This window comes from Carcharodon carcharias, chromosome 15, assembly GCF_017639515.1.
Source record: "Carcharodon carcharias isolate sCarCar2 chromosome 15, sCarCar2.pri, whole genome shotgun sequence".
Lineage (NCBI taxonomy): Eukaryota > Metazoa > Chordata > Chondrichthyes > Lamniformes > Lamnidae > Carcharodon > Carcharodon carcharias.
Genome location: NC_054481.1, coordinates 136,690,505 through 136,702,852, shown reverse-complemented (window position 1 = coordinate 136,702,852; position 12,348 = coordinate 136,690,505).

The following is a 12,348-nucleotide window of genomic DNA, read 5'->3' as shown; positions in this document are numbered from 1 at the left end:
CTATTCGATCACCCACTCTCTGGATAGCTAATTCGAATAGGAATCTAATGGAGTCGTTTTGCAGCGCCGTGGGAACTTAGAAACAGATATTCTTATTGATTTTTTTTCATCCAAATGGCAAAAGAATCCTTTGAGCAACGCGGAACAGTGGATGCTTGGAAAAAAATATCCATCTTCTGACATAACAGACAGACACTGAGATTGGAACTTTAATTTGAGGAAAATGAGCTAAATGCCGTCCGTGCCCCTTGTTTGCTCTATGTTAGAAAGAGAGCAAATGGAAATGGAATTTGCCCAGTATGGATTGGCTTTACAATGGAAATTACAAACCTGAGCCAGAAGTCACAGCGGAATCCTTGACAGGCGGAACATCCTCAATGTCTTCATAAGTTGCTTGATCCAATTCATTCAGTGAAACCCAACGACCAGTAAAGGAGCCTGATGGAGGGAAGGCGGGGAGATTATTTGTTTTTTTTTATTTTATCCGAGCTAATCAGCAAAACGTTAGTAAATAAAAACACAGCACCGAAGGTGACGGTCAGTGGAGAAAACCAGTAAGCAAATGTTAAGGAATTTTTGCTAAGTTAAGGGATCTATATATTTCCTTGTCGTTGTGTGTGTGTGCGTGTGTATGTGTTAGAGACAGAGAGAGAGATAGAGAGCGAGCGTGTGTTTCTGTCTGTGTGTCTGTTTGAGAGAGATAGAGAGAGAGAAAGAAAGATAGAGAGAGAGAAAAAGAGAGAGATAGAGAGAGATTGTGGGGGGTGGGGTACTTTGTGTCTGTGTGTGAATTGAGAAAGAGATAGAGAGACAGGCGGTGTGTGTTTTTGTGTGTCTGGGAATGCATTGAGAGAGAGAGAGATGGGGGTGTGTGTCTCTGTGTATCTCTGCGTCTGTGTGTGTGTTTGTGTGTGTACGTTAGAGAGAGAGAGAGAGGCGGTGGGTGTTTCTCTGTCTCGGTCCATGTGTGTGTTCGAGACAGAGAAAGAGAGAGATAGGGCGTGTATGTTTCTGTGTGTGTGTGTGTGTTTGTGTCCTAGAGAGAGAGAGAGAGAGAGAGAGAGAGAGAGAGAGATAGGTGTGGTGTGTTTCTCTGTGTCTGTGTATTTGTAAGAGAGAAAGAGAGATGGGGGGGTGGTGTTTCTCTGGGTCCGTGGAAGTGTGTGTCTGTGCGTGTTAGAGAGAGAGAGAGTTAGAGATATGGTGTGGGTGTGTTTCTGTCTGTCTGTGTTTGTGTTTGAGAGAGTTAGGGAGTCTGTGTTTCTGTGTGTCTGTGCATATGTGTGCGTGTGCGTGTTAGAGAGAGAGATAGAGAGAATGGTGTGGGTGTGTTTCTTTCTTTCTGTGTTTCTGTTTCAGAGAGAGAGAGAGAGAGAGATGGGCGGTGTTTCTGTGTGCCTGTCTATGCTTTGAGAGAGAGATAGGGGGCTTGTGTTTCTGTGCGTCTGTTTGTGTATATGATTGAGAAAGATAGAGATAGATAGATTGTGTGTGTGTGTTTCTGACTGTCTGTATATGCATTGAGAGAGAGAGAAAGATAGTGGATATTTCTTTCTGTGTGTCTGTGTACGCATTGCGAGTGAGAGAGAAAGAAATAGACGAAACGTGTTTCTGTGTATCTGTGCATCTCTGTGTGTGTGCATGTGAGAGACAGAGTGAGAGAGAGAAGGGGTTTGTGTTTCTATATGTGTGTGTGTTTGTGTGTTAGAGAGAGAGAGAGATAGTGGGTGTGTGTTTACTCTGTGTGTGTGTGTGTGTGTGTTTGTGTTAGAGAGAGAGAGATAGAAATAGGGGCTGGGGGTTGTATTTCCCTGTGTCTGTACTTGTGTGTTAGAGAGATCGAGTTTGATTTTGGTGATTATTGTACAAGGATAGCAAGGTCCCTTTCTCAAAATTCGCGAATCTGTCCACATTTAAAGTTAACTCTGATATCCTGTTTTTCCTACCAAAGTAGACACATTCACAATTAAGCACCACGTTATACTGCACCTGCCGTATTTTTGCCCATTCAATTAACTTACCTGAATTGTGATGACATCTTTAACGTCCTCCTGATCGCTTACATTGCCATCATTTCGTGTCGGCAGCAAACAGGGAAATATTATATCTGGGTCACTCATTCAAATAATTGGCAATTATTGAGAGTTTTTGTGTCCCAATCACTAAACCCAGCGGTACACCTCTAGTCATCGCTCGCCAGTTGGTAAAATACCTGTTTATCTCTACCCTCCATTTCCTTCCTGCTAACAAATTCTTCATCCATTCCAAGTGATTAGCCCGCAGCTCCAAACTTATTCAATGTTAACCCACAGACCTCTGCTCATGGACGGTCAAGAAAGCAGCAAGCTGTAATATGTGTTTTTTGTTAAAAGGCCTTTAATTCTTTCTGTGTACTGGAATTCAGGCAGTTGGGGATGGAAATATCATCATTGGAATAAGAGCTAGAGTTACTGCTGGAGTCTAAAACCAACATTAAGAACTGTTTTTTATATGTTTGTGAGGCAAGGGGAGCTTCAATCAGGATTTTGCATAAAAAAGTAAACAAAGTAATTTAAATTAAGCTATTTTACTTCCAAAGGGAATGTATACAAGCTGCCAAAAGCATTTCAGGAAATTAGTTAAATATAAAATAGAGTTACGATAAAAACATGAAAAAGTCAGGAAAAAAAAATTCTAATCAGGTATCGGAGGAGAACCCCACTAAAGAAACTAATTGATGTAATGGAGAGATCAAAGGGAAAGAGGGCATTTAAGGAAGTACTGAAGCCTACATGAGAGAGTAATTGCTCAGAACTCCCAGAAACAGGGGGTAACTGGTCAGATAGCCCAGAAGACAGGAGGCGGCTGGTCAGATCCCAAACAAGACAGAGAATAGCTGGTCAGCTCTCCCAGAAGTCAGGGGGAAGCTTCTCAGATCTGAAGGAAACAGTGTGAAAAAGGCGAGACTGTAAGACTCAGTTGCTCTCAGCGTCGGATGGCACAACAAGGGAAAATGCCCTGTGTGCTAAAATTATTGGAATATTATAGAGTTTAAATTGTATAAGGATAGATGCTGAACTAAAATGGGTCGATTAGCTGCGAGGGAAGTAGAGTTAAGATCTTATGGAACTGTTATAAAGTATTGTTTAGTTGAAGTACATTTGTGGTCTTTTCTAATGTACTTTTAATAAGTTTGTACTTTACAGTAAAGTTATCAAAACTAGTTTGACATTTGTTTCAAGTTTCCCTCTAGGATTGGATGCTCGGCATTACCATCAGCCATGCGAGAACAGTGATTTGTTAAAAAGCTTTCTGAACATCCATATAAATGATATCTACTGGTTCTCCCTTAGCTATTCTGCTACTAACGTCCTCAAAGAATTGCAGTATGTTTATAAAACACTATTTCCCTTTCATTATCCACGTGGAGTTTGTCTAGTTCTGTTGATATGTTCTAAATATCCTGTTGTCAGATCCTTTAGAGTAGATTCAATTATTTTTCCTGCTACTGATGCTAGCATAACTGGGCTGCTATTTCCAGATTTCTCCCTTTAAAACATATTTTTGCGTTACATTTTCCATTCCCTAATATGTTCCCAGTTCTTCTTCGAGGTAGTGATATTTTATCTTCTAATTCAGCACGAAGAGGCAACTGAAGCATCGGTTACAATCAATCCAAAATACATCATTTTCAGTGTCACGCATATCCTGTGAACAAGTAGAGAGAAGAAAGGAATGAGTCCAATGAGTTTGTAATTCAATAAATGAAACCAGTTGTGCTGTGTGATCAGATGGAACATCATTCTCCACTAAACACATTGTCAACACAACCTGTCTCACCAGGAACTTGTGTTTGCTGGTCTGCTGTCACCTTTACCAATAAACAAGTAACAATTAATCTCTGACTCAAAAACTGCTGAATGTCCATGTTATAAAAGGGGCAACCGGCTCAATTGATTCTTTTGTCACAGAATCGGAGAATCAAACGCCCTGAATGGAACCAATTTTGTCCATTGTGTCTGTGCTGTCATAGAAAGAGCGATTCTATATTTCCCTTTACCTGCTCTTTGTCCATAACTCTGCAAAATCACCCTGTCAGTATTTACCAAGTTCCGGTTTGAAACTTAAGACTGATTCAGTTTCTGCCATGTTGTAAGGCAGTGTATTCATGAATCTAAAAACCCTGCATTAAAAAGTGCTATCTTTATTTCCCTTTGGGCTCCTTCACAAATTGATATGAATCTGGTAACTGTTGTCACGACCTATTGCGAATATTGTGCTTTAATATCGAACCCAACTGTTCGCCGAGCCGAACAAGTGAGAAAGGTTTGACCAAACCAACAGATTGCCCGATTTCTTACTAACTTTAATTTAATTAAACTAAGTATGAGCACCAGGTTTGTAAGCTTGATTAGTAAATAACTATTTAACTGGCAACATTGCCTTTAACTTGAGAAAAATAAAGATAAAATAACTACGAATTTATAACACTATAAATTAAACTCTATCCTCTTCTTTAACCCCTACACACACGCACACACACACACGACACATAACAAACTCGAAACATGGATTTTCAGTGCGGGGTAAAGCAATTCACTAGCACCAGTACATAGTAAAGGATGCAAACAGCAGGTTTTGATCAATGTTTTCGAATGACCTTTCAGTTTTTTGTTTTTGACACGAGGTGGTCTTTCAACACTTTCAGTCTTCAGTTCACTGTTTGAGAACGTGCTTTTCCATGTCTCAAACCTTGGTTTTCTTCTTTGCTGTTTTACAGAGCCTTCCTCAAACCGAGAGAAGGTTATAGATATATGAGGAAAATAGAATTAAATGCTTTCTCTTTGGAGATCAGGAGTATTCTGCTGCACTGCTATTGCATACACCCAGAAAACTGATCAGGATCAAATCAAGTCCTTTGGTCTGACACCCAGCTTGGTTCTGGATGACTTTCTGGAATCATCCTGTCCATCATGGCACATGATGTTCCAGGACTGCACCATTGTATATATCTCTTATTATTTTCCAACAATCGTATCTTTCAAACTGCATCCCTTGCAGTTTTAAATCCAGAAGCCAACAGAAATATGTAAAAGTAAAAGAGTGTGTCCCATTTGCAATTGGACAGAGTATCCCGAATTCCTCTAAACCCCACATTAATTTGGACACCTCTATTCCATTCCCTTTTACCTTTTCTGACTTAAGGAGTTGAATGGCAACTTCCCTAGTCTATCCGCTGGAAAGGAAATCCCTCATCCCTGACAAAATTTCAGTAAATCTTCTCTGTACTCGGTCCAAAAAGGAGAATGGAGGCAGGGTGGGAACGCCACCACCTGAAAGGTTCGGTCCATGTCACTCATCATCGTGACTTGGAAAAATTCTGCTGTTCCTTCATTGTCACTGCTTCCAAATCCTGGAACTCCCTTTCTCACAACACTATGGGTGCACCTACAGCACATGTACTGCTGATGTTCAAGAAGGCAGCTTAGTAGCATCTTCTCAAGGGCAATTAGAGATGGAAAATAAATTCTGGCCTAGCCAGCGAAAGCCACCCCTCACGAATTAACAAAAAGAAATGCATAGATTTTCTAAGATGTAGAGACCAGATTTACACACATTTCCTCAGCTGATGACCGGATGTCTGGAACTTTAACACAACTAGTTGCTTTTGTACCGTCTGCCTTTATTTATAAACTCATATAAACTCTATGTATTTTAGCAAACTTAGAACCTTGCCCTTTCAGATATAAAGAAGTCTGTACATGTAACCACTCTGTTCCTGCAACGCGTTTAAAAATGTTTGATTTAACTATTCGCTGTCCCTTCACATTATCCTCCCCAATGTCTCCCTCACATGTCCCTGAATTAAATTTCTATTCCCAGTGCATCTCCAGTTCGCCAACCTATGTATATCCTCCTGAACCTCACTACTATCCTTCTCACTGTTTAAATTTCCGGGCTTTCTGTTACCTTCACATAGGAACATATGGGCATAGTAGGAGAAGTAGGCCATTCGCCCTTCGAACCTGCCATGCTACACAAGAAGAAAATGGGTGATATGTTTGTGAATGGAATTCACAATTCCCATTTAGCCCCAATAAACTTTGATTCCCATGCCAAACTAGAACCTAACTACCTCTGTCTTAACGTTCTTCTGTGGCCCCATCTCCACCGCCCCCTCAGACAGAGAGTTCAAAAGTCGCAAATCCCTCTGAAAGAAAAAAAAGAACAGCTCATCAGCCGTGTCCCAAATGGGGCACTCCTAATTTGAAAACTAAACCCTACTTCTTTAAATGATGTCCTTTATTTGAATTCTATTTTAATATATGTGCATCAAAAAGAACCGTAGTCCTAATATCGATACCTGAGGACTATCACTGCCTCCTCCACTCCAGTGTGAATACACATCAGTCACCATGTTTCTCTGCGTCCTATGTTTTAGCCACTGCCCTGTCCACTTAATCCACGGGGCCAGTTTCTATAACACCTCCATTAAATGACAATTGAACATGCACTTTTTGAAACTCCAAATCTATAACTTCAAACGCACTCTCCTCACCAATGCTCTCCATTACATCATCAAAGGATTCCATCACGTCCATCTGATATGATTTGCTATTAACATATCAGCGCTGCTGACCATTAATAAAAACATGGAGTTCAAAATTTCCTAATCATTTCCCCAGGTTATAATTTTTTTTTAAAGTTTCTCCAGTGTTTCACTGACATTATTCTGACAGCTTTTTAGAAATCCCGTTCATCCATCTTTTCTTTTAGAAACCGGGTGGAACACATACAAACCGATAATCTTATGGAACCCTTCCCATATCCAAGGAGGATTGACATATTATAATCTAAGCCGCCGCTTTTTCCAATACCCCTTTCCTCAGTGACCCTCATACATTCGCAACAAGCGGCTAAACATTCTACTTTGTTGTGAAATAAATATTGTTGGATTGAAAGGGGTTTACTGATACTGTTTGTCCCGTGACTGTAATTAACGTCAGCCTCCATGGATAATTATGTGTCACTGGTGGATTCCCCTCTCCTCTTAATAAGGCTCTCCTATCAATGTGTTATTCCATTCTGTCAGCGGGAGCATCACCTCCGACAGTAAACGGGGAGAGTGTCTCATCAGAGAGGAAGAAGAGAGATCATAATCTGAGAAAAATTGATTGGAATCCTGCGACAATGGATCAGAATCTGAGAACAGCAGATTGGAATGTTAGAACAATGGACAGGAGTTTATCATTGGGTCTTCATATGCTTTCACTAGATGGGGTAACTTTAGCATGGCGGATCAACTACGTGCTTCTGGTTATTCAAGCAGGTTACTATCCCATTCTGGCAATTGTTGGTGTCCCTGGTAAGTTTCCCTATCCAGTTGTGAATTTTATTAAACATGTTTGCGTGTATTACTGCTCTTCGAATTCAAATGTTTTAAATGCTGAAGCCATTCTCTTCATTCCAGTCACTAACTTAATTTACTTTCAACCGTCTCCACTTCACTCTCTAGCTGATATATGAGGTTTTTCACAGACTCCGTTCTACAGATGACCCTGAGCTGATTTCTGACTCCATATTTTCTCCATCCCCAATCCTGCACAATGCAAACAGTTCACCCATCAGTATTTCTGCCTCAGTCCAGTTGCTGCATTAACACTCATCTGTGCCTTTTTCAAATCCAGACTCAAATACTTAAAAAAAAAATCACTGTCACACAGTTCGTGGTACAAACTTTCCGAAACTTCAGCTCACCCAAAGCTCTGCTGTCCCTATTCTAACAGGAAACAGAACTCGTTCCTCCAATATCCCTGTGCTCACTTATCCACATTAGTTCCTGCTCTGGCAGATTGTCCCTTTTAATATTCTGAATCTTGTGTTTGAACCACAACATTTACTCCAGGTACAATTATTATTATTCTCCAGTCGGCTTTCCATGACTCTGCAAGTTGTCCCTGTTTCCCTATTTACTCGATTCTGTGACTGGAAGGTTATTGGAGGTGTTGTGGATGATATTCTGGAAGTTGTGTTGTGAGCTGCTGCAAACATTCAGGGCGGACAGATGATCTGGTGACCGAAATCTCCACCAATTATGGGGACAATAGTTACAGTGCATTGGTAACATAACCAACAAGTGGAGCAGAGGCTGCAGAAACAATAAGACCTGTAGAGAGGAAGGAGGACGGGGTATGCCTTATCCACAGCCGGTTTTCCAAGAAAAATTTTCGACCCTACACCTGAACAGAGAGCAGTGTGTGAGGCGACTCTGATTCAACAAGGAGGTGCTCACCTCCTTCAACACGAACTGTAGCCTCACACAAGTTGAAGGACAGCGCTGTCAGAGGCCGTTAATGTCAGAGTTTCATTGAACATCTATGGATCCTGAGTTTTCCATATAGGAGCGGATGAAATATCCATAATCCCTCAGTATGCTGCCCATGGATGCATCTTCTTCAATGACAAAGGCGACCTGTGCCGTTTAAGGTGAAGGCATCATTTTCTCCCTCAGCACCGAAAAGCAGGATGATAGTCTTTGTGGCTCAGTTGGGCACACATGTCAATGGGGGTGGTACAGGAACTGAAGGAACTCTCAGTGCAGGATTTTTAAAAATGATTCCTTTCACAGGCGTGGATGGCACTGGCTAGTTGCTGTTGAGATAGCGGTGCTCAGCGGGCATAACATAAAGCTGATTTGTGACAATGCTCAGTAAATCACATTGCTGAATGTACACTAAATTCACAGGAGCCACGATGCCCTCATTCTCAAGTATCCAACCATTCCTTCTATCTTCTGACCTCCAAGGAGGTGCAGGGGGTGGCTTCCCGGAAGGTAAGGCTGATCCTTCTATACATGGATAAAAAACTACCCAGTCATTCACCGCCCGCAGCCGCCAACCAAACATGTGAAAGTAACACATGTACGCAGAGAGCAATGTGCCCCCCAGTAATATTGTGGAGCTGACTATCAGCACACGCTGGAGCAGCTTTTCAAGTTCATGCTGTACTCCTGCAGCCTTCATATCATCAAAAATATTGAGTACACAGGCATTATCACCATGGATTGAGAGATATCAAAGGAGGAGGAGAAGGCAGGTAGTCTGTTCACTCTACTCCTTCGAGCCGGGAAAGCTGTCTGAGAGAGTGTCTAATAAAATCTGGTCCCCATTTGAAAGCTCCGATTTCCAACCATGGACCCCCATTCAACACAGTATGATCCATCTGAGACGCCCCATCAATGATTCCCCTTTGCCATTATCCTGTATGAAGAAACCAGCAACAAAACAAAACTTTTTTTCATTAACATCTTTATCCAACAACACATCAACTTATACCAATATAGCTGAACTATATGTCCTTTTGTGCCCGTCTTTTGGGTTCTTCAGAGAACCTAGTTCTCCGACATAATCCTTCCCCAATGTCAAACGCACGTGCAAACAATTAGTAGGGGTGGGTCATTCGACCCATCGATCCTGCTCTGCCATTTAAAATATTTATGGATGATCTGGTAGTGAACTTAAATCTACATCCAACCCATCCCCGATAAATTTTCGCCCACTTGCTTCCCACGAAGTTATCCACCTTGAAAATATTCAAGAACACTGTTTGTAAGAAGAGTAGAGGAAGAGAGTTTCAAGGTCCAATGACTCTCGGAAAGAGAGAGAAAAATCGCCTTACCACCACTTTAAATGGCCATTCCCTTTGTATTTTAACCATGACGCCTATATCTAGATTCCCCCACACCAGCACACAAACCCTCCACATCCACCCTGTCAAGACCCCTTTCGGATCTTATGTTTTTCAGTCATGTCGCCCCTTATGTTTTCAATCTCCCGTTGATACAAACATAGCCTGCCCAACAATTCCGCATAAGCGAAACCGCATGTTCCAGTTGTTGTTATTCTGATAAAGTTATTATGACCTGCTCCCAAAGTATTTGCATCCAACCTGAAATAATATGAACAATACCATGCACAGCACTCCAAAAGTGGCCTCACGAATGCTTTGTATATCTGAAGAATAAAGTCACTATTTTCGTATTATCTCCCCTCACAATTATTGATATGGTTCTATTCACTTTCCTAATTCTCTCTAGACCTGCATATTAGCCTTTTCCACTTCATGCACGAAGGCACCGAGACCCAACTGCATCTTAGAGCTCTGCACTCTCTCGCTATTTGGATAATATGTCACTCTTTATCCTTCCTGTCAAAGGGGACAATTTCACATTTTTCCATATTATACTCAATTTGCCTGCTCAATTAAGCTTTCTAAATCTTTTTCCACCCTTCTTTTGTTCTCTCCACAATTACTTTCCTTCCTATTTTATTGCCGTGGGCAAAATTGGTTACCATATAACTATAGGGGACTTCCAGTGCACCTCAGAGGCATATCCTTTAAATGCATAGCCCCATTACACACGTCGCCAGCGTCTCAAAAGTGCACTCCACTGCTTCCTCATCTTGCTTTGCCTGTGTATCGAACCTTCTCAAATCCCTGGAACTAACATAATTACCGGGTTTACTTAGCTATTCCTCTGTGGACTGGCTGTAATCAGTGGACCCCTGGCTGAGGGAGGCGGTGATGTACTGTCATATTCGCTGCACTCATGTGCAGAAGCCCAGGCTAATGTTTGTGCAGATGGTCAAAGCCAATGAAACCATTGTTAAATGCCATAAAATTCATTTCGTCCATGAATGACCTTGAGGTAATGAAATCCGCCGTTCCTATGTTGCCTGGGGTACATTTGACTCCAGACCAAGGACAATAATGTTGATTCTGTAGAGATTGTCTTAAAATGACAGTTATGAATGGACACAGAAAGCATTACTATTGAAACCCATTGCACGAACGTGGCGGACGGGAGCCGGAGTAGGGGGGTGATGGGGTGGAGGGGGGGCAGGGGAGCGGGGAGCAAATGCTGATCCAGTGCAGCTACAACACTGCCATCTACCAGTCAATGTGCAAAATTCCCCAGCTATGCTCTGTGCACAGAAAAGCAAGATCAACCCAAACCGACCAATTACTACCCAGCATACACCCCATCATCAGATAAGTGATGGAAGGAGTCATGAAAAGTGCTCCAACGTGACAGTATCTTAACAATAACCTGCTTACTGGCGCTCAGTTTGTGATTTGCAAGGGCCACTCAACTCCTGACCTCATTACAGCCTTAGTTCAATCGTGGACAGATGAGCTGCGTAACCATGGTGAGGTGAAATTGTCTGCCCTTGATATCATGGCCACTCTTGAGCAAGTGTGGCATTATAAACATCTAGCAAAACTGCAGGTACTAGGGAACAGGTGGAAAAACTCCACGCTGGTTTGAGACATCAGCAGCACAAAGGAGGATTGTTAAGTTTGTTAGGGATCATTCGTCCCATCTCCAGGACATTACTGCTGGTCTTCCTCAGTGCCAAGTCGCAAGCTCAACATCTTCAGTTGCTTCACCAATGTTATTTCTTCATCATATGGTCAGAGGCAGGGAGCATAGATCAGTATTGTTTAATTTTACGCACCATTCATGATTCCTCACGTACTGAGGAAGCCCACGTTCAAATTCAGTAAGATTTGGATAATATTCCGGAACTGACAGCATATGGCAAGAAGAATTCGTAACACACTAAGGCTAAGCAATGGCCATCTCCAAGAAGGGAGAACCTAACTATCATTTGTTGACATTCAAAAGCATTACCATCGCTGAAAGCTCCTCTATCAATAGCCTGGGGTTATCATTGACCAGAAACTGAACTGGGATAGTCATATAAAAATTGTTGCGACACGAGCAGGTCAGAGGCTTTGAAGTCTGTGGAGGACAAAGCACCTTCTGTTTACCGAAATTCTGTCCACAATCTACAAGGCACATTCCAGGAATATGTTGGAATGCTCCCCACTCGCCTGGGTGAGTGCAGCTGCACAAAAAAAAAATAAGAAGCTAGACGCCATTTAGGAAAAAAACAACTTGCTTTATTGTCACTGCACCCGCAAATATTAACTCCCTCCACCAAAAACACAAAGCGTCAGAAGATTGTACCCTCTGCAAGATTCACTCATACAACTGTCCAAGTATGCTTAGAGAGCACTTTCCACAACTTTGGCCTCTGCATCCTCGAAAGACAAGGGCAGCAGGCACATAGGAAGACCACCAGCAGGATGTTCTCTTGTAAGCCACTCCCCATCCTGGTTTGGAAAATTATTTATTTTCCTTCACTGTTGCTCATTCAAAATCCACCACCCCGCCCACCCTACCAAAAGCACTGTTGGCCAAGGACTGCAACGTCTCAACTGGCAAGTTCATAACTGCATTTCAAGCGCATGAAGTTATGGACAAAATATGCTGGTGTGGATGCATATGCCCACATCCTCTGA